At 35.1% G+C, this 19368-nt stretch overlaps 2 pseudogenes; both read left to right on the top strand.

Annotated features, from left to right (window-relative positions):
- The first annotated feature begins 3101 nt into the window (after window positions 1-3101).
- On the top strand, window positions 3102-3695 carry LOC143645619 (ferritin light chain pseudogene; annotated as a pseudogene).
- Window positions 3696-13423: 9728 nt separating this feature from the next.
- LOC143645618 (olfactory receptor 5D13-like) lies at window positions 13424-14435 on the top strand (annotated as a pseudogene).
- The last annotated feature ends 4933 nt before the right edge of the window (window positions 14436-19368 follow it).

The raw sequence follows: 19368 nt of genomic DNA, 5'->3' as shown, positions 1-19368 counted from the left end.
GGCCCCACCCACTGTTCTAGACTTCTGCTCCACATTCTTGCTGGCCAACACCTTAAATACAGCTGCCAGTTCTTGACAAGATCACCCAGTGAGCTCCACTATCTCACAGCTTATAAGCCATGCTACCACTGTCTCCTTAGAACTCTTTCAAAATGAACTTATGGTATCAATCAGCTCTGTCAGGTTATATTTAAAGGTGCAATATGTTTGATTCACTGACAGAGGGGGTCCTTATCTCTCATTGGTCTAGTCTATTTTACCTTTTTGCATAAGAGAACAAGCACACAGACACACTTCATCTTTTTCTACATCTGAGTTGATTACCTCTACTGACTCATCTAACTATGACTTTTTAAAGGATACTAGGTCTTTACATACCAATAAGGAATCTTAACTGTAGCCCCTACCTTCACCTTAGGAAGACTTTTCCCACATCATTTTGCATATAGGAAGGCCAAAGTATTAAATTCACCTTCTTCCCACCTTCTCTGTCGTATCAATTGCCAACAAAGTTGCAGTTTCTCTCAGGTTTTGTTCCAACTGAATTCTCCCTTAGCTTATGGATTTTGACCTGAGCTATTACCTGTACTTCATTTGCTATGCTTACTGTCCACAACAGGGGTCATCCTAAACCAGCTTCAGCTGTTGTGCTTCTTTGCTAGGTGAGTGCAATTTTGGTTCTTCCAGAAGGAAGGTGAGACCTGTCCATGTTTTTGAAACATCATCATACTCATTGTGCAGCCCCCAGAAATCAAAGATTTGTGTAATGGAGCTCACATACATCCTTGCAGTCAGCCGAGGATTTGCTTTTTTGGTACCTCTTTTACCCAGCTAATCTCTCCAGAATCCTATTGACTACATCAATTACTGCTTCATGTTAAAGAAAGAAATAAGGGGATAACCAAACAAGATTTCCCCAAATTGCTCTGCTCATGGGACCAGATGAGATTCTACAGAAAGAAGCACTGAAGTCCAAGGTAATCAGACTAAAAGCACTTGTTAGGGGAACTCAATTAAGGAGGTAGCTACAACTACCTCACAACAGATAGCACGACTGGCAAAAATATGCTCTTTTTTGAGTATGTAAACAGTTATGGTAATATGATGGAAGAAAAATGCTTAAATGCCAAAAGCTTGGGTGCTCATTTGAAACCATTCTGTACCCCAGAAAAGTCATGTTTTCAATCCTAATTCAATATTTTGGGGTGTGATCCTTTTTATTGTTTCCATAGAAATGTGACCAACCCAATTATGGTTGATACCTATTGACTAGGTGGTTTCCATGGAGATGTGTCCCCACTCATTCAAGGTGAGGTCCTTTATTAGATCCCTTCAAGCAGAAACCATTTTGGAAAAAGCTTCAGAGTCCACACAGCCAGAGACCTTTGGAGATGAAGAAGGAATATGCCCCTGGGGGACACTGTTTGAAACAAGAAGACAAAGACCCAAGAAAATGCTAGCTGTGGGCTTTCCCAGCTGACAGAGGTACTCGGGACTTGTTGGCCTTTTTTGAGTCTAGGGATCATTCCCTGGATGTCTTAGTTTGGAACTTTCTATGGCCTTAGAACTGTGAACTTGCAACTTAATAAATTCCCTCTATAAAAGCCATTCCATTTCTGGTATAGTGCATTCCGGCAGCTTTAACAAACTAAAACAACTTGCTTACATGTTTGTGAAAATATCTTGGTATGTGCCCTTTTCTCAAAACTCTGATACACTTGTTGTGGGTAGTGTTTAAGGTAATAACAGCCAAAGATCAGCATGCTTCCAGGGAGTTATGGGGAGTTCAATCCTTGGAGGTAGGAAATGGTATATTCATCACATAATCAGGTATTGTAATTTCTAAGAGCTTTCAAAGACCTAGTAACCCATTTATTGTCACATAATTTTATTTTCTGTTCTTCCAAACCAAATGTCTTTAGGCATAGCAATAAAATAAATGACCCCTAAGACTTAAAAACCTGTGTTGCATTTTGTATAAATTCAAAATATTTTTCTTATTTTTAGTCTTAGCTCTGTATTCAATGTTCCCAGCTTCCAAATAGGTAGAATAAAGATGTACTTCTCTTTGCTTCCCTGAAGAGTTTAAGGGGTATTTAAAATTCACTCCCCTCACACACTTGTAGAAGGCTCTAAGGCATATATTTTTTTCAAAATTAACCTAAGTATGTTCAAAGTACTGGTTTTGATTTCTTTGCAATTAACTTCAAATTTAGATATTGCAAAAGAATTAGCAGGGTGAGTATCTCAGGGGAAATTCTTCCTGATGTTGCTGAAAATTAACCTGAGGGCCATCTGGACTTGATGGTCAGTGAATCTTGGTTTAGAGAAAATCCCACTAATCGTGCTTTCAGTTGGCTACATGCTATTGATATTTATTCCACCTAATTTCATTCTTTGGATTATAACCTCTCCTGAATCAGAAGATAATTTGATTACTATAAAAGTGGTTCACCATACTTTAGTTTTAACAGTGTATTAATTACAAGCCAAATTGCAATTGAAAATAGTAGAATTAAAGTTAATGAAAATTTCATTGTTGGCAGTGAACTTCAAGGAGTCCCATTCCAAAATTTACATACATTCCTTCATATTGCTATCAATGAATAACCCTTTAATGTCCCAATATCAAAAATAAAGAATAATTCCTACATTTTAAACAAGATGCAATCTTAAATTTTTTAAATAAGATTTATTTGAACCGTCAAAACGAATTTCATAACATGATATGTTTGAAGCCACTAAGAGAAAACATAATCATATGGTGGCAACTACACTTTAACAATAAGATAATCTGTTCTTAGTGTGCTATAGCACCCACAAAATAATATGCAAAATATTTTTTCAACCTACCAAAGTAATCATTCCACTATACTTTTATACTGCAAGAAAAAATCAGACCAGCATTTAGTGTTAAGAATTGCCTTAAGCAGTGCACCCGGCAGTCCCATGGATCTGTCTCTTGCTACGATGGTGTTTGAACAGAACAGACCGGGGACTCTCCCTGCACCTCTCTGGACTCTACCAGCCTCCACTGCCTCTCTGGCTGCAACCTCCGGGACCAACTTCTGGACCAGCCCCTGCTTCCGGGATCAGTTTTTATGTGTGTGTGGTTAGCTCCTCATTGTCGACCAACCACGAGCTCCCAGATCTGCCAGAATTATACCGCCAATGTGGTGGCCTCTGTAAACTGCCTGGTCAACCGGTATCTGCGGGCCTTCTACACCTACCTCTCTCTGGGCTTCTATCTCGACAGCGATGATGGGGGCCTGAAGGGTGTGGACCACTTCTTCCACAAGTTGGTGAAGGAAAAGCGCCAGGGGGCCGAGCATCTCTTGAAGATGCGAAACCAGTGCAGCAGCTGCGTTCTGTTCCAGGACATGTAGAAGCCGTCCCAGGATGAGTGGGGAATGACCCTGGATGCCATGGAAGCTGACCTGGCCCTCGAGAAGAGCCTGAACCAGGCCCTTTTGGAACTGCATGCCTTGGGGTCCGCCAACACAGACTCTCATCTCTGTGACTTCTTGGAGAACCATTTCGTAGATGAGGAGGTGACACTCATCAAAAAGACGGGTGACCATCTGACCAACCTCTGCAGGCTGGCCGGCCCACAGGCTGGGCTGGGCGAGTATCTCTTCGAAAGGCTCATCCTCAAGCAGGATGTCCAGGAGCCTGCAGAGCCCAGAAGCATTTAGGGGGTCCCTCTGCATTCCCCTGGTATCCAGGCTTCTGCCTGAGCCCCTCCCTCCAGCCAGGAGCATCTTTAACCAGCTGCCCTGCCACCCTCTGACAAGCCTTGAACCAAGTGTGAACAATAAAGCTTTTTTGCATAAAAAAAAGACTTGCCTTAAGATGGTAAATAGATCATCAGAACTTTTTTTTTCACTGATGGATTGTTGAAATTGCAATTTAAATGATCACCCTCTTTAAATCTATGTTGTGATTTTGTTATTGTTTATCTCTACATTAACACAGTTGTAATTTTTGCATGAAGAAAGACACATACAAATTTAAAATCATTATGAAGGACTTAATTCTTCCTGGTAGAGGTAGGAATGAGAATTCCTCCTCCCTCCCACCTCTCCCTGCATTTACTTTAGAAAATAAACTGTTTTTCTTTGTCCTTTTAAAATGTATTTAGATTTAAGATGTAAAAATTTGAATGAACCTCTTGCAAAGTTTACCACACAAGAGGGTCTCTATTTCTTTGCAATATAATAAAGGAAGATAGTGTCCCAACTTCTACTTTCCTGGAAAAGATTAACATCACTTCCAAGGAAAGCCCTAGTCCCAAATCATAAATCTTCTTCTGAATGTCTTAAGAATTTCTATGTAGTGGGTTGTAGCCCCTTAACCACAAGAAAAGAGTGAGTTTTCTTTGTGATCTTTTGCTGATTGGCTGTGATGCATCATATTATGGCTCGAGGTTTACACAATTAAAATATTTTCTTTCTTTGTGAAGAGGTTTTTCTAGGTTGGGAGAAGATTTTGTTTTATTTATGTACAAATAAATTCTTAGAGAAGATATCATTTTGTTGAGTTTATTTGAACACTTAGTAATTCATGATTTGGGGCAGCTTCCAAATCAAACATGAAAATGAGCCCCCACAAAACAATTAAAAGAGAAAGGTAAAGTGGGAGACTTAAAACTAAGTTGAAGGAAAAACTTAAAAATATTTGAATCATTGCTGTAAAATTCTCCTTTATTTTTTCCTTTGGAATTTGACTTTGGGGTTAGGTGTGACATCTAGTGGACATAAGGCTTCCCTACACAGATTTTTAATACATGATCTGTTAGTCTCCATTTGTTGTACATAAATCATTTATATTTCCATAAGAATGATGAAATAAGTAGTTGCTAAGCCTCTCACTCCAGGAAGAAAGGAAGTGAAAGAAAAATGTTTGCCATAAACCATGTATAACACTGGTGTGTTTCATATTCCATCATGCATTCCTTAGCCTATTTCTGAATTATGTAATGATTCCTCAATTGTGTAGATGAAGAAAATGAGGCTTAGAAATATAAGCAATAAGATCATGGTCACAACTGCTCAGTTTATTTTAAATTCATCAATGTTTTTCCTCTGTCTTAGTAATGTGTCTCACCAAAAATAAGATGTAAGTAAATGCTTACATTGAATTAAAATAAAATACCTCTTTATTTTATTTGACTGCAAACACAGTTCTCATATATCCAGAAGATCCCTTCGGCCATTTACAGACATGTATTAGTACTGAAATATGTAATGTCTGTAAAAGTGAAAACGTTAGCATTTGCATAAATGTCTTCATGGTCTCTCTAGCCCTATCAGTACCTATAATACCATTTTAGTTATTTATTTTCTGCATCATGGAGGCACTGATTTTCTAGTTAACTCTTATCCCTCATCTCATGGATGATATAACCCATTCTTAACCTTGTGCATTTGTTACCATCTCTGCAGACATTTTTCTTTGTCCGGTCACTTGACTCATCTCAACCAAATCAATGCATTACTTCAACATAGCACTTTTATGATTGAGTTACTCATGCTTAGTAGCTAAAGGAATGCCCAGGAAAACACATAGTGGCAGCAATATCTGTCTACTTTACCACGTTTCGATGTTTCACGTATGTGAACCATTCTCTCATCTAACATACTTCTTCTTTCCCTTGGATCCATGGAAAACTCTAGTACACGGGAAATGATTCTATCTACTCCATAGGAAATTAGCTCTATTTAGTTATTAATTATTCTATTTGATTTAATTTTATATAGTATTTTCCTAAGAGTACCTGTTTTGTGTTGTTTTTGTTGTGTCTGTGGTTGTGCAGCTGTGTGTGTTTATGTATGTGTGTGTGTGTGTTGCGTGAAGAGTGAATCTATGTGTATGGTATTTGTGGACTTTATTCTCTTTAGGAGAGCTCACTGGAAAGTATATCCTATCAGAGTGAATATATGCTATAAAACAATGAAACTTTTATTATCATCCCTTCAAGAGGCCGTGAAATTTTATTGGCATAAATTATGGTGAAACTCTATGTAAACCCACAAGCAAAATCCATTAATCTACTATTAATGTCAAACTTGCAAGTTGATCTAACATTTCTTTTCCAGTACTTATCACAATCACTGTTTGCTGCAAAAAAACTATCAAATCAATGTCTAGTATAAGTAATGTAAGTATAAAGGCAAAATAATTAGAAAACATTTTGCATCATAAATATGACATTTAAAAAATTGTACCAATTAATAAATGATTTTTTTAGATATAAAAGTTTTAAACTTCACCAGACTTAATTGCATTAAAGAAATACCTCTGCCCAGCTCATAAACACTCACGTTACTCAGGCACGTTAATGCTGGCCCAAACAACATGTACAAAGTGCCTGAGGGAAGTAAGGATATTAAATTGGGAAAATATTGTATCACTTATTTTACTTCAGTAGCAGTCTCCAAATATGACCTCCCAGTGGCATCTTTTCCTCTTTCAGCTGTTCTTCAGACTGCAGCCAGAATGTGTTTTTGAACATACAATATGGATTTATTTATTCCATAAATCCTTCCGTGGTCCCTAAGACTTTCTTGATAAGATCCTTAGCATAACATACATGATCCTTTGAAGTTTGGCTCCCATTTAGGTGTCTATATTCATTTTCATTACATCGCTCTTTCCTCTGCCCCATGCTCCAATCATGTGGACTACGGCTTAGTAAATATACCATGACCCTTTAACTAGGGCCTATTGAATAGTCTTCTCATACAGACTTCCCTTTTTTTTTTTTTTTACATGGGCAGGCATCGGGAATTGAACCTGGGTCTCCTGGCATCACAGACAAGCATTCCTGCCTACTGAGCCACCATGGCCCGCCCTAGACTTCCCTTTTTGACTTCTTCAACCTTGATTCTTCACTTTACCAATTTCTACTTGCCCTCAGGATTATAATTCATTTCATCTGCTCCAGGACAGAAACATTTTACTAAATGCCTCCTCATCCTAGCCCTGCCTCTGTGACTTATTATTTCTAACTGGCCTCATTTGCTCCTTATACCACATTATTGTTGAAAATATTACACTGTATTGAAATCACCTGTTTGTCTGTTTTCCTTCCACTAAAAGATAATGTTTATAGGGAATGGATTTTATTTAATTCATCATATCCCCCCTACAACTATTACAATGCCTGAACATTGTAATCAATCAGTTGCGTTTGTTGAAAGCATGTACTTCTCTTTTCATCTTGCTACAGAGAAATTTAAAATACATTAAATGAGATATTTGTGGCTTACTTTAGTGTCAGGGTTTATTTGTTTTTGTTGTTGTTTGATAATCAACTCTATTTTCATTTTTAAATTGATGATTCTGGAAATAACCAAACACACACAAGTTCAATAATAATAGATGAGAAAACAAAAGTAAAACATTAATAAATAAATTGTTGTGGAATATAGTCATTTACCATCTTTGAACTCTTGTGGCCTTATGTAAGGAAGGGGGATGAAATGAAGAGTTCTCAAAGTATATCAAAGCTATGACCTTGCTTTCTATTTGTAATTCTGTTATTGTCACTAGGCGTGTCTTCATTTAATTTATGATACGACTCTACCACCTTGTGGCCATTCTATTGCTACAACCTTTAAGAGAATCTTTTGAAGAGGGATTTTGTACTCCCGGAATATATATATATATATTTAATTTTACCAACTGACATGTAATTTAGCTGAGAATAAGACCTTAAATAAGTGTGATCCATTCTGGCAATACTGGTGGAAAGTAAAGCCAACACAGCTCTATTATTTCAAACTAGGATCAATAACAACACAATGTTGTATGGAGCAAAAAGAATACTGGACTGGTATTTAAAAGATCTGGGCTTCATTTGATATAAGTAGATATCTTTCTTTGGAAAAATCATTAAAACATTCGATCTTGGTTTACTCATTTGTCATCTAAAAAAATCCATTGGAAAGATGAGCTATGACAAAATGCAAGAACATTCTGAAGAAATTGTGCACAGGATTGGGTGTTCTGTATGTAAGACTGATGATTCACAACTGGAACTTTCTAAATAAGCACATAGGGGTGGAGAAGAACTAGAGGGTGAGCAGCTGAGAACAGTTGAAATTACCTGAAGGTCACCTTTCCCTCTATCGTTTGCTCATAGTCACTTTCCATTCCATCCACAGCAAGCTGTATTGGCACTCCAAGAAAAAGTTTGTTGAGAATTAAGGGCTTGATGAATCTGTAACCAATCAGTAACCTATTTTAGTTCCATAATTACATGTAACTGTCTTTGTGGTTTTTGAATTATGTTCGTTTGCAACATATTGAACATGGTAAGTGCTCCCAGCCCAGCAATGATAATCAAAAAAAATAATTTAAGCTCTTTTAAATTTCCCATAGCAACTGAATCACTCCCTCTATCTGGGCCAGTTTCCTTATTGTACCCAGGAAAATGTAGCGCATTAGTCAATAAACCAAATTCAAACCATTGCAGAGAGACATTAACAATGTTTCTTTCCTTTGGTGAATCAGGTTCATAATTTCCTTTATTGTAATACAGCACACAACCTGGCAAGCTGTTCTGAGTAGACACAAATGGAGAAAGCTGTAAGGTTCTCATGTATACTAAAGCATAAATTTACTTACATGTAGTTGGTTCTCTTCTCTTCCTCTCTGTGATTTAAGACAATTTTGCAGCCATATTGTCAAGTTAAACGTATGGGACCATTCAACTATAGCAGCTAATGTACGCCAGAGACCTCATAATTGACAGCAGCTATAAACAGAATAGCAATGCACCATACACTACATGAGTTTTTTCTTCTAATTGACAAGTTCAGTTTTAATATTTTATCTCTGCTTAGGGTAAAGTGTCAGGATTTTGCATTTACTTTATTTGTAAATTTTTTGATAATTTTATTTAATACATTCAGAAATATTCTGAGAATTAAGTACTATCAAAGGCTTGTAACTGACATGTACATAGCACACAGTTTTGTAAAACGTAAAGAAAAATATAAAATGCCAACATTTTGTGATTTATATATTTTTAAAATGGTGGTAAATAATGTAGAAGTTTTGCAGATGTTTAATGTTCACCTTGGTGAGTTGTGGAAATCATATAGGCCTGTGTAACAGATTTACCCTCTTACCACTTGTGCTCTAGTTGCCTCACATTCTGGTTAGCACTTGGGGTCATCACATTTAAAAATGTAAGCCTTTCCTATCAGAAGGGTATTGGCATCTCATTAGGGCTTTAATTTGAATTTTTTTGATGACAAATAATTATGAGTGTCTCTTTCATGTGATTATTGATCTTTCATGTATCATTTCTGTCTGCAAAATTCTTTTCTGATTTTTTAAACTGGATTCTTTGTCTCATTATTGAGTTATAATGTTGTTTTGATGTTCTAGATAAAAATATTTGTTCAGATATGTGTTCCAAGAATATTCTCCTAGTCTATTGCTTACCATTTAAATCAACTCAATTGAATTATAATGTACAATAGTAAAGAAAACTGATTTAAAATGTACAATTTGATCATCTTTGACAATTTTGAAATCCATCAATTCACTTCCACATCAAGATACAGAATATTTATAATTGTCCCCAAAGTTTCTTCAGGCCCCATTTCAAGATATCCCTCTCTCCATCCTTAGCCTCAGGGAAATTCAGTCCTGCTTTTTCTATTCCTAGACAAAAATTGGACAAATAAAATTTTTCAATGATTTTTTTGTTGTTGAGATAGAATAATCTAAATTGTACAATCAGTCTGTGACAGTATTATGTAGCTGTGTCTTCATCATTACAATTGTTTTTTGAGCAATTTCATTATTCCAAAAACAATAAAAATAAGAATAAATATAAAAATAAAAGATTAAAAGAACACCCAAAACATCCCATGTCCCATGCCTCCTCCATTGTTTATTTATTTATTTATTTTTTCTTACTCATCTGTCCATATGCTGGATAAATGGAGTGTCCGTCAAAAGGTTTTTACAGTCACACATTTTCACCTAAAAAGCTCTATAGTTACTCAATTATCTTCAAGAATCAAGAATATTGGATTATAGGTCAATAGTTGCAGGTATTTCCTCTAGCTAATCCAATATATTAAAAACACAATTATAGAGTTGTCATGAAGTTTACTAAGCTTTATAGTAATGTTTTTTTGCTCTTCATGGACTCATTTGGCAGTCTGGTGAAGACTATAAGCAAATTACTAGAAATATATTTTTAAACAAATAATTAAAATATATAGAATTACAAATTGAACAAATTATATTGATATAAAATCAACAAAACATTAAAAATACAAATTTGCATTAGAGGAATCGTTGGACTTCATCAATCATGCATTAGAGAACAATATCAGCATCCATATCTATAGGCTACTGAACTTTGGAAATGGGGATGAGCTTAAAAATGTTTTGAGGTAATTTTTCATCTATAAACATTATTATAATATCCGTGAGTCTATGATCCAAAGTAGCAATAATAAAACTATGGTTTACTGCTCAACTTCATAATTGAAGGACACACTAATTTCAGCAACAATTGAGTGAACATGAAATATTTTTTCCACCTTCATCACACACTGCCTGTTCATTGATTTTCTCTTTCTTTAGGTGATACTATTATTTGTTTCCAGAATTTCCATCAAATCTTTTCCCAATAATGAAGGGCTTTGTTCATTTTGTCTTGCCCATAACATCCCTATCTCCATAAACCTATCCTACATTTAAAGTCCTCATGTTAAGTAATTTCCATGTTTCCTTTCATCTGTGGTTACTTGGGTGTGATATTCTTGTCTCTGCTGAGTGTATCACCTGCTCAGGAGTTCTCTTCTATGCTATGTGAGGTCAGTCTCAATGGCATTTAACTTCTCCAAAGACATATATATTGAATTGATATCAAATTGTATTTTCTCTTTCAGAAGAGAGCCTCAGCCTTAGAAGCCTGAGATTAAATGGCAGAACCACAAGTTGGAAGGAAGCTCATTCCCTATGAAACTTACTGTATGGAGCATAACTGCCCAATGATCAGAAGTGCATTTTGGGCATTGTACCAGTAAGAAATAAACTTGTGTCTAGTCACAGGAATTTTTATGTGAATTTGTTAAGGCATGATGAATTGAGCTACTGTAATTCATAAATATATTATCCTTTCCATAAAACTTTATTTCTTTTTCAGATTTAATAACAAATATACACATCTGAGACCACGGTTTCCGTATTTGAAGATCAATGCAAATTTTCATTAAGGAAATCAAAGAGGTGAATGGGAAATGAAGTAAACCATATATTGTTAATTTAAAAAGGAAAATATACAATATAATGTATTAAGATATACCTAGATCATAAATATACCTCCATAAGAAAAAAAGAAGAAGAAATACAAATGATGATAGTACTATCTCTGGAGTTTTGACTTATAACTAAGTTTTTCCTTTCACCATTCTGTATTCTGTTTGGTTCAAAATTTTCTTTATAGGAAAGGAGTAAAGTTGATGGGGTCTAGACTTCCAGGTCTTTTAGAAAAAAATGATACACAACCAACATAGCATATGGAACATAATTTTATGTAATTTATTGAATTGTGGCCTCCAAGGGAATACTCTGATAATATTCTCTATGGTACACATCTCCAAGGCTTTAATAGAATATTTTTATAATGGATTAGTTCAAGAATTCAGCTCTTGAGTCTGCCTTTCTTGGCTATATCTGGGCTTTCTCAACAGGTAGGAAAAATGTCATTTATACCAACCATTCAATGAAGTATATGGTTCACTGCTATTATTTTCAGGTGTTTCTATTAGTGGAACATTATGCAGGAGCGTTTCTGGAGTTTTCTAATCTTAACAAAGGAATTTTCAGTAAACGAGTCAATCAAGTGTTTCTGCATTTAGGTAGTTCATTCAATTATTGTTATATTTTATTTTTACTTTAGAATGAAAGTACTGAGTTCTTTCACATGTGTTGGCTAATTTGTGAAAAAACCCACTTAGTTTCATCAAAGATAGGGATGTGTTATGTAATGATTCCTTCTTTCCATCAAATGACATTCATCCTGGGAGAACAATGTTAGTGAATGGGAAGAAGTAGGGGATGTGTAAGAAAAAGGTGAGGAATAGCTTCAGATTTAGATTAGCAAATTGTTGGTGATTGACACCCAAGTATCACTGGGCTTCAGGGAGTGACTAACATGATGGATGTAAAAGGCATAGTGAGATTAACTCTTCCCAAAGTTATTGGGACAAGGCTGAAGTACAGCGTATGGAATGAATTTGATGGATTTCTGGGTTCAGAAAGAGTTTGTGGACTCTCATTTTGCTTTTATGCTGAAATATAGAGGGAGGTATTCCCTGAGAACTCAGGCACACAATCTCTTCTCTGTCATGGTGTCCAGGAACTCCTCAGACTCCTGAGGACCAACTGAGGATTGACATGGACCAACTTCACCTGTGTACACATTTGACCCCCTAATAGAGAAATGTATAAGACCATGGACAACATTGGATGCACAAAATGTTCCCATTCAAGTAGACATGTCAATGTCCTCAGTGATCATGTCTGAGGTTGTTGCCCTGGTGGAACCAGGAATGTTATGGTTCTGTTTGAGATAGTTCTTTAGCCTGACACTTGTCTTTGGAAAGACTTAAAACTTGACTCAGAATGGCAGTATGTACTTTTGCTGGGGCCAGGAATTCATATATAGTGTCTTACACTCTTAGAATCCATTACTGCTTGTCACTTACCTATCTTAATTTACCACATTAGAAAAATAAAAGGACTTTGGGATTAACTATTACTTCAACTATTTTTATCACTGCCATCACAGCTCCTAATTTGAAGTGAACACCAGCTGATGAATGATGTATTATGGAATGAAGAATAACATTTTAATTGCTTCAAAATTAGTTTAACATGAGTGAAAATGTTCAGTATTCTCTAATAGCCTGACTCTAGAATATGTTGAAAGTATGGGATTACTAGCCATAAAGATTGAATTGAAAAGGAAAATAGAATAATGAAGCACATTGCAACGAGATCGTTTTGCTAGGTTTTTAGCCTTTTAAAATTTATTTAAGGATTCTAATTAATTGTCTTTTCTGTTTACTTAAGAGGTGAGGTAGGGAAGAAACTGTAGATAGTCATGTTTTGTATTTCTTCCAATGGAAGTACCTTTTAATCAACTCAGTTTCATGCAAGAACCAGATTAGACATCCTCAGGAAGCCACCTGCCTCTAGTGAAACTGAGTCTGATTATTTAAAATATAGTAGAATCTACTCATAATATTCATCTTAATTAATCCACTAATATAAATCTTATTCCCTATAGACTTGTGTCCTTAACATATTCTAACTTTTGAAACAATGCAACAGTGCCAACCAAATGTCCACAACATTATTTATGGAGACATACTATACTTTTCAAATGTCCTCATTTTATCAACTTAATTCAACTTTTGTTTCTCTGGATCAACTTTCCTATTTTGTCCACAGGAACCAAGGAGGTCAGAGTTCTGGAGCTAAATTCATCATCTTGGGTTCTGGGAATTCCCAGACCTACAGGTGTCCCTCTTCTTGGTATTCCTGACCATCTACACAATCACTGTGGTCGTAAACCTGGGCATGATTGTCATCATCAGGATCAGTCATCAACTCCAGACCCCCATGTCCTTTTTCCTGTGCCATTTGTCCTTTGTTGACTTCTATTACTCCACAGTGGTTACGCCCAAATTCTTTGAAAACTTGGTTGTGGAAGATGGAACCATCTTCTTCACAGGGTGCATCACGCAGTTCTTCTTTGCATGCATTTGTATAGTGACAGAAACATTCATGTTGGCAGTGATGGCCTATGACCATTTTGTAGCAGTTTGCAGCCCTCTGCTCTACACTGTGGCAATGTCCCAGAAGCTGTGTCGTTTCTTGGTCACTTCCTCATACTCTTGGGATGTAGTATGTTCCCTAATACTTACCTGCTGTCTATTGGAATTATCATACATGGGAAATAATATCCTGAATAAGTTTCTCTGTGAACATGCTGCAATTGTGGCCGTGTCCTGCTCTAACCCCTACATGAGCCAGGTGACCATTTTAGTGACAACCACATTCAATGAAATCAGAAGCCTGATGATCATTTTTACTTCTTGTGCTTTCACTTTTATCACTATCATGGAGATTACTTCAACTGGGGGGCACCACAAAGCATTTTCCTCATGTATCTCACACCTAACTGCCATTACCATCGTCCATGGAACCATTCTTTTTTCCCCTACTGTGTTTCTAATTCTAAAAGCTCATGGCTGACTGTCAGGTTGGCCTCTATCTCTTACACAGTGGTCATGCCCATATTGAACCCTCTGATCTACAGCCTCAGGAACAAGGATGTGAAGGGAACCATCCAGAAATTAATCCATACCAAATTATTCTGTCACAAAATATAACATTTGTTTAAGATTTATGAATTCATTTTCAAGAGTAATATGGGGACTCACCCAAGACTTCTAGCAGTTTGAATTAATCCAAGTCCAATTTCAAATAGCAAAGCAGTGAATGTATCTAATATAGCTTCTAGCTGACTGATATCTCAACATCTATTTAAATTTGTGTAAATTATCTATAAAATCATAAGTAACAATTAAAGCTCAGGGCATTTCAATTGCCTCTAGATTCGGAGTTTTGCATGTAAAAATTTCTGAGTTAGTATGCATAACCATGCAGCTGCCAGGAAATCTTCCACTCTTTTAAGTCTTCAGAGAGTAGGTTTATAGTGATATCCTGAATCTTACCATGAATGAAGATATATCATATTGAGATATAATAAACTAAAAGATAATAAATACTTAGCTATTCAATAATAAACTATAAAGCACAAATATTATTTTGTTAAATTTTATTTGTTGCTATAAACTGCATTTTGTACCTATGTATTAAGGAAACAAAAATAAAAATTAAAAACTGAACACTTCAGAAATCACTATCTATAATTTGAAATTGTTATTCATGATAATCTTGAGTTGTATAATTTTGCTATTGACACACAACTAAAATAAACATAAAATTGCAGTGATTTGAAACATTAGGATTTTATTGTTTTTAACTGATGGATTAACTGGGCAGCTCTGCTGTTATAAGATCTGGGACACCTGATTCATTCTTATCCCCACTGGTGAACTCACCTCTAGTCTATAGGTCTGCTTGTTGACTGGGCAGCAATTACATATGCATCTGATGACGTCTTTCCCACTTTTGAGAAAATGGCTGCTTGAACTTCGATGCAGACTATTTCAAATCTTAAGATCTCTTTGGGTAATTGTGACATTTTAAGAATATCATGTCTTCCAATCTATGAGCACAGGTTGCCTTTCCATTTGCTAGGTCTTCATTCATTTCTTTCAGTAGTGTTTTGCTGTCTTCAGTGACAGATCTGTCACCTTTCATGTTAAATTTATTACTAGATATTTTATTCCTTTTAGAAGATAATGTAAATAGAGCTATTTTCTTGATTTCAGTTTTGGATGGTTCATTGCTGGTATATACAAACACAACTGATTTTTCCATGCTAATTTTGTACCCTAAAATTTTGATGAATTCTTTTATTAGCACTAGGAGCTTTCCAGTGGATTCTTTCAGATTGTCTCTCTTCATATATAAAATCGTGATATCTGACAATAGAGACAGTTTTACTTCTTCATTTCCAATTTGTCCTGAAAAACAAATTCAAGTTATAGATAACTATTTCTAAACAGTGATGTTTTTATTTTTTTTTGGTGTCATAATATACAGGGAGCAAATAAAATTTATGTAAATAAATAAAATTTAACCAAACCGTATTCACCTAATTATTCTGTCTACGATTTCCAGTACCATGCAGATTAGCAGTGGTAAAAGCAATGTATCCTTGCCTTGTTCTTGATCTTAGAGGGAAAGCTTTCAGTCTTTCACCACGATGTCAGCTGTGAGGTTTTTATAAATGGCCTTTTTCACATTGAGGAAGTTTCCTCCTATTTGCAGTTTTCTGAGTTTCTTTGTCATGAGAGGGTGCTGAATTGTGTCAAATGCTTTTTCTACATCAGTTGAAATGGTCATGCATTTTTTTTCTTTTTCCTCCCTTCATGTTATTAATGTGGTATGTTACAATGATTGATTTTTATTATGTTGACCTATCTTTGTATGCTTGGGATAAATCTCACTTGGTAATAGGCATATAATCCTTTTAATATATTTTTGGGCTCCATTTTCTAGCATTTTTGAAAATTTTTGGATCACATTCATGAGGGATATTGGTATGAATTCTTCTTTTCCTAAAATGTCTTTATCTGGCTCTTATATCAGCTTATTGCTGACCGAAAAGGATGAGTTAGGAAGTGTTCCCTCCTCTTAAAGTTTGTGGAAAATTTGAAACACATTGGCATTGATTCTGTTTTGAATGCTTGGTAGAATTCACCAATGAAGCAATTTGTCCCAGATTTTTCTTGGTTTGGAGGTTTATGGTTACTGATTCATTATTTTTACCTGTTAATGGTCAGTCTGTGAAGATTTTCTCAGTTTTTTTTTTTCTTTTTCAGTCAGTTTAGAGGATTTGTGTGTTTCAAAGAGTTTTCCATTTTATATAGATAATCAGATTAACTGGCATTGTGCTATTTATAATATTGTTCACAATACCTTCTTGTAATTCTTTTGATTTCTTTTAGGTCAATAATGATGGCCTACTTTTATTTCTAATTTTAGTTGTTTTTGTCTTTTCTGTCTTTTTTTGTTATCAGTCTAGCTAAAGGTTAGTCAATTTTATTAACCTTTACAAAGAACCATATTTTGGTTTCATTGATTCTCTCTATTGTTTTTCAATTCTTCATTTATCTCTAACTCAATTTTGATTATTTATTTCTTTCTGTTAACTTTGGGTTTCATTTATTCTTCATTTTCTAATTCTTCTAGGTGTGAAGTTAGGTTATTGATTTTGATTTTGGAGCTTTACTTTTTTTAAACAGTGGTATTAAAATGTAAATTTCCCTCTGAATGCTGCCTTTGCTGGATCCCAAACATTTTGATATGTTGTGTTTTCTTCTTTATATGTCTCTAATCATTTTCAAATTTCCATTGTGATTTCTTCTTTGACTGATGTACGTTTAAGAGTGTGCTGTTTAATTTCCATACACTTTGTCTTTTCCAGTTTTCTTTCTGTTGTTGATTTCCAGCTCAACTCCATTTTGGTGTCAGAAGATACTTGGTATGATTCCAATATTTGATTAAGGTTTGTCTTAAGCCTTAATATATAACATATCCTAGAGAATGATTTCTTTACACTTGAGAAGAATTAGTGTGCTGATGTTTTTGTGTGATATGTTTTATACATACTTATTAGGTCGAGTAGGTATATAGTGATTCTCAAGTCCGTTGTTTCCTTACTGATCATTTGTGTAGATAGTCTAACCACTATTGAAATTGATGCATTGAAATCTCTTATTATTGTAGAATTGCCTATTTCTCCCTTCAGTTATGTTAGTGTTTGCTTCCTATATTTGGGCAATACATTTTTATAATTGTTATTTGTTCTTGATGAATCGACTCTCTAATCAATATATAATTTATGATTATATACTGTGTGTGTATATACTATACAATATTTTTGTCTTGTGGCAATTTTTACTTAAAGCATATTTTGTCTGGTGTTAGTATAACCACTTCAGCTCTCTTTTGGTTAATATTCCTATGAAATATTTTTATCCATCATTTCATTTTCAGCCTATTTTTGTCTTTGGATCTAAAGACTCTCTTGTAGACAGCATGTAGTTAGATCATGATTGTTTTCTTAATCCATTCTGACAAACTCTGCTCTGTTATCAATAGAGATTTTAATGAATTTGCATTAAAAAATTAGTGATAAGGCCAGACTTCTAATGTTTTCCTGTTTACTTTTTGTATGTCATATGTCTTTATTGTCCCTCATTTCATATATTCCATTTTTTAAATAGAGTAATACATTTATATTTAGTTGAACTTTTTAGTGAACCATCTTGAATCCTTTCTCATTTCTTTTGGGTATATTTTTAGATAATTTACTTGCAGTCTTATATTTAGTATCCTAAATGTATAACAATTGGGTTGGAATTGATACCATCTTTACTTCAATAACATATGCAAACTATGCTTTCATACTTGCCCTTTCTTTATGTTCTTATCATGAAATTTATCTTTATACATTGTATGTCTGAGAACAAAGATTTACAATATTTTTAAGTATTTGTATTTTAGGAAGGACTTACAAACTAAAAATACAATAATATTGGCATTTGCATTAACCCATGATTTTCCTTTTATTGGAGATTTTTATTTCTTCATATGGTTTCAAGTTTCTGTATTCTTTCCTTCCCATCTGAAAGACTCATTTTAATGCTTTTTGTAAGAAAGATGCAGGATAACAAACTCCCTCAGCCTTCATTTACTTCAGAATGCTTTGATTTCTTCTTCAATTTTGAAGAGAAGTTTTACCAAGCGTAGAATTTTTGATTGGCAGATTTGTGTTTCTTTTAGCACTTGAAACATGTTGAGATTTTCATTTTCTTTTCACTTCACAAATAAATGAACCGAACTTGAATCCTTATTTCTAACCTGCTCTGGGGAAAAACAAATTAATACAGTCCCAGATTAAAATAAGTCTATAGTTGGTCCAGGGTATTTTGAATAATGTTTTATTCTTGGGCATTTGGAGTAGGCAGCTACAAGGATATTCAAAATTTTAGGTTTCACTAACACAGGACACTAGAATGAGACAGCAAAACGATAGCCGGAAGAAGGGATTTTGTTCTTTTGGTATTTACTTTTTTTTCCTGCTGCATGAGGAGGCACTGGGAAGTGAACCTCAGTCTCTTAGCAGGGCAGGCAAGAATTCTGCCACTGAGACACCATTGTCTTGTCCCTTTGTGGAGTGCTTTTTGTTTGTTTTTCTGGCATGTGCAGGCTCCAGTAATCGGACCCAGGTCTCCAGCTCGGCAGGCAAAGATTCTTGCCGCTGAGCCACTCCTGCACCACCTGATTTTTGGTCTGGGAAACTCTTAGGTTTTGCTAAAGAAAAATGTCATTACAGCTTGGACTTATTTCTTTCCCACAATATTCATCATTAGGATTATGTAACTGTATTTCCTTCAAGTTTACTGTTGCATAGCTGGTGTGGATAAATATGAACATACCAATTTCGATTAGATTTTTGTTCCAAATGTGTTTATCTCTCCCTTTGCTTATTTTATCAGAGAATTGAATTTCCCCTTTCAAGTGAGAATGTTAGTGTACATGAAGTGAGTAGAGACTTGCAATGTGTTTGTCTGTTTCTACTTGCCCTCCTCTGCTTCTGTCATCACTATAAGAAACCATACCCCA

This window comes from Tamandua tetradactyla, chromosome 9 (assembly GCF_023851605.1).
Source record: "Tamandua tetradactyla isolate mTamTet1 chromosome 9, mTamTet1.pri, whole genome shotgun sequence".
NCBI lineage: Eukaryota > Metazoa > Chordata > Mammalia > Pilosa > Myrmecophagidae > Tamandua > Tamandua tetradactyla.
This window is presented reverse-complemented; position numbering and strand designations above follow the sequence as displayed.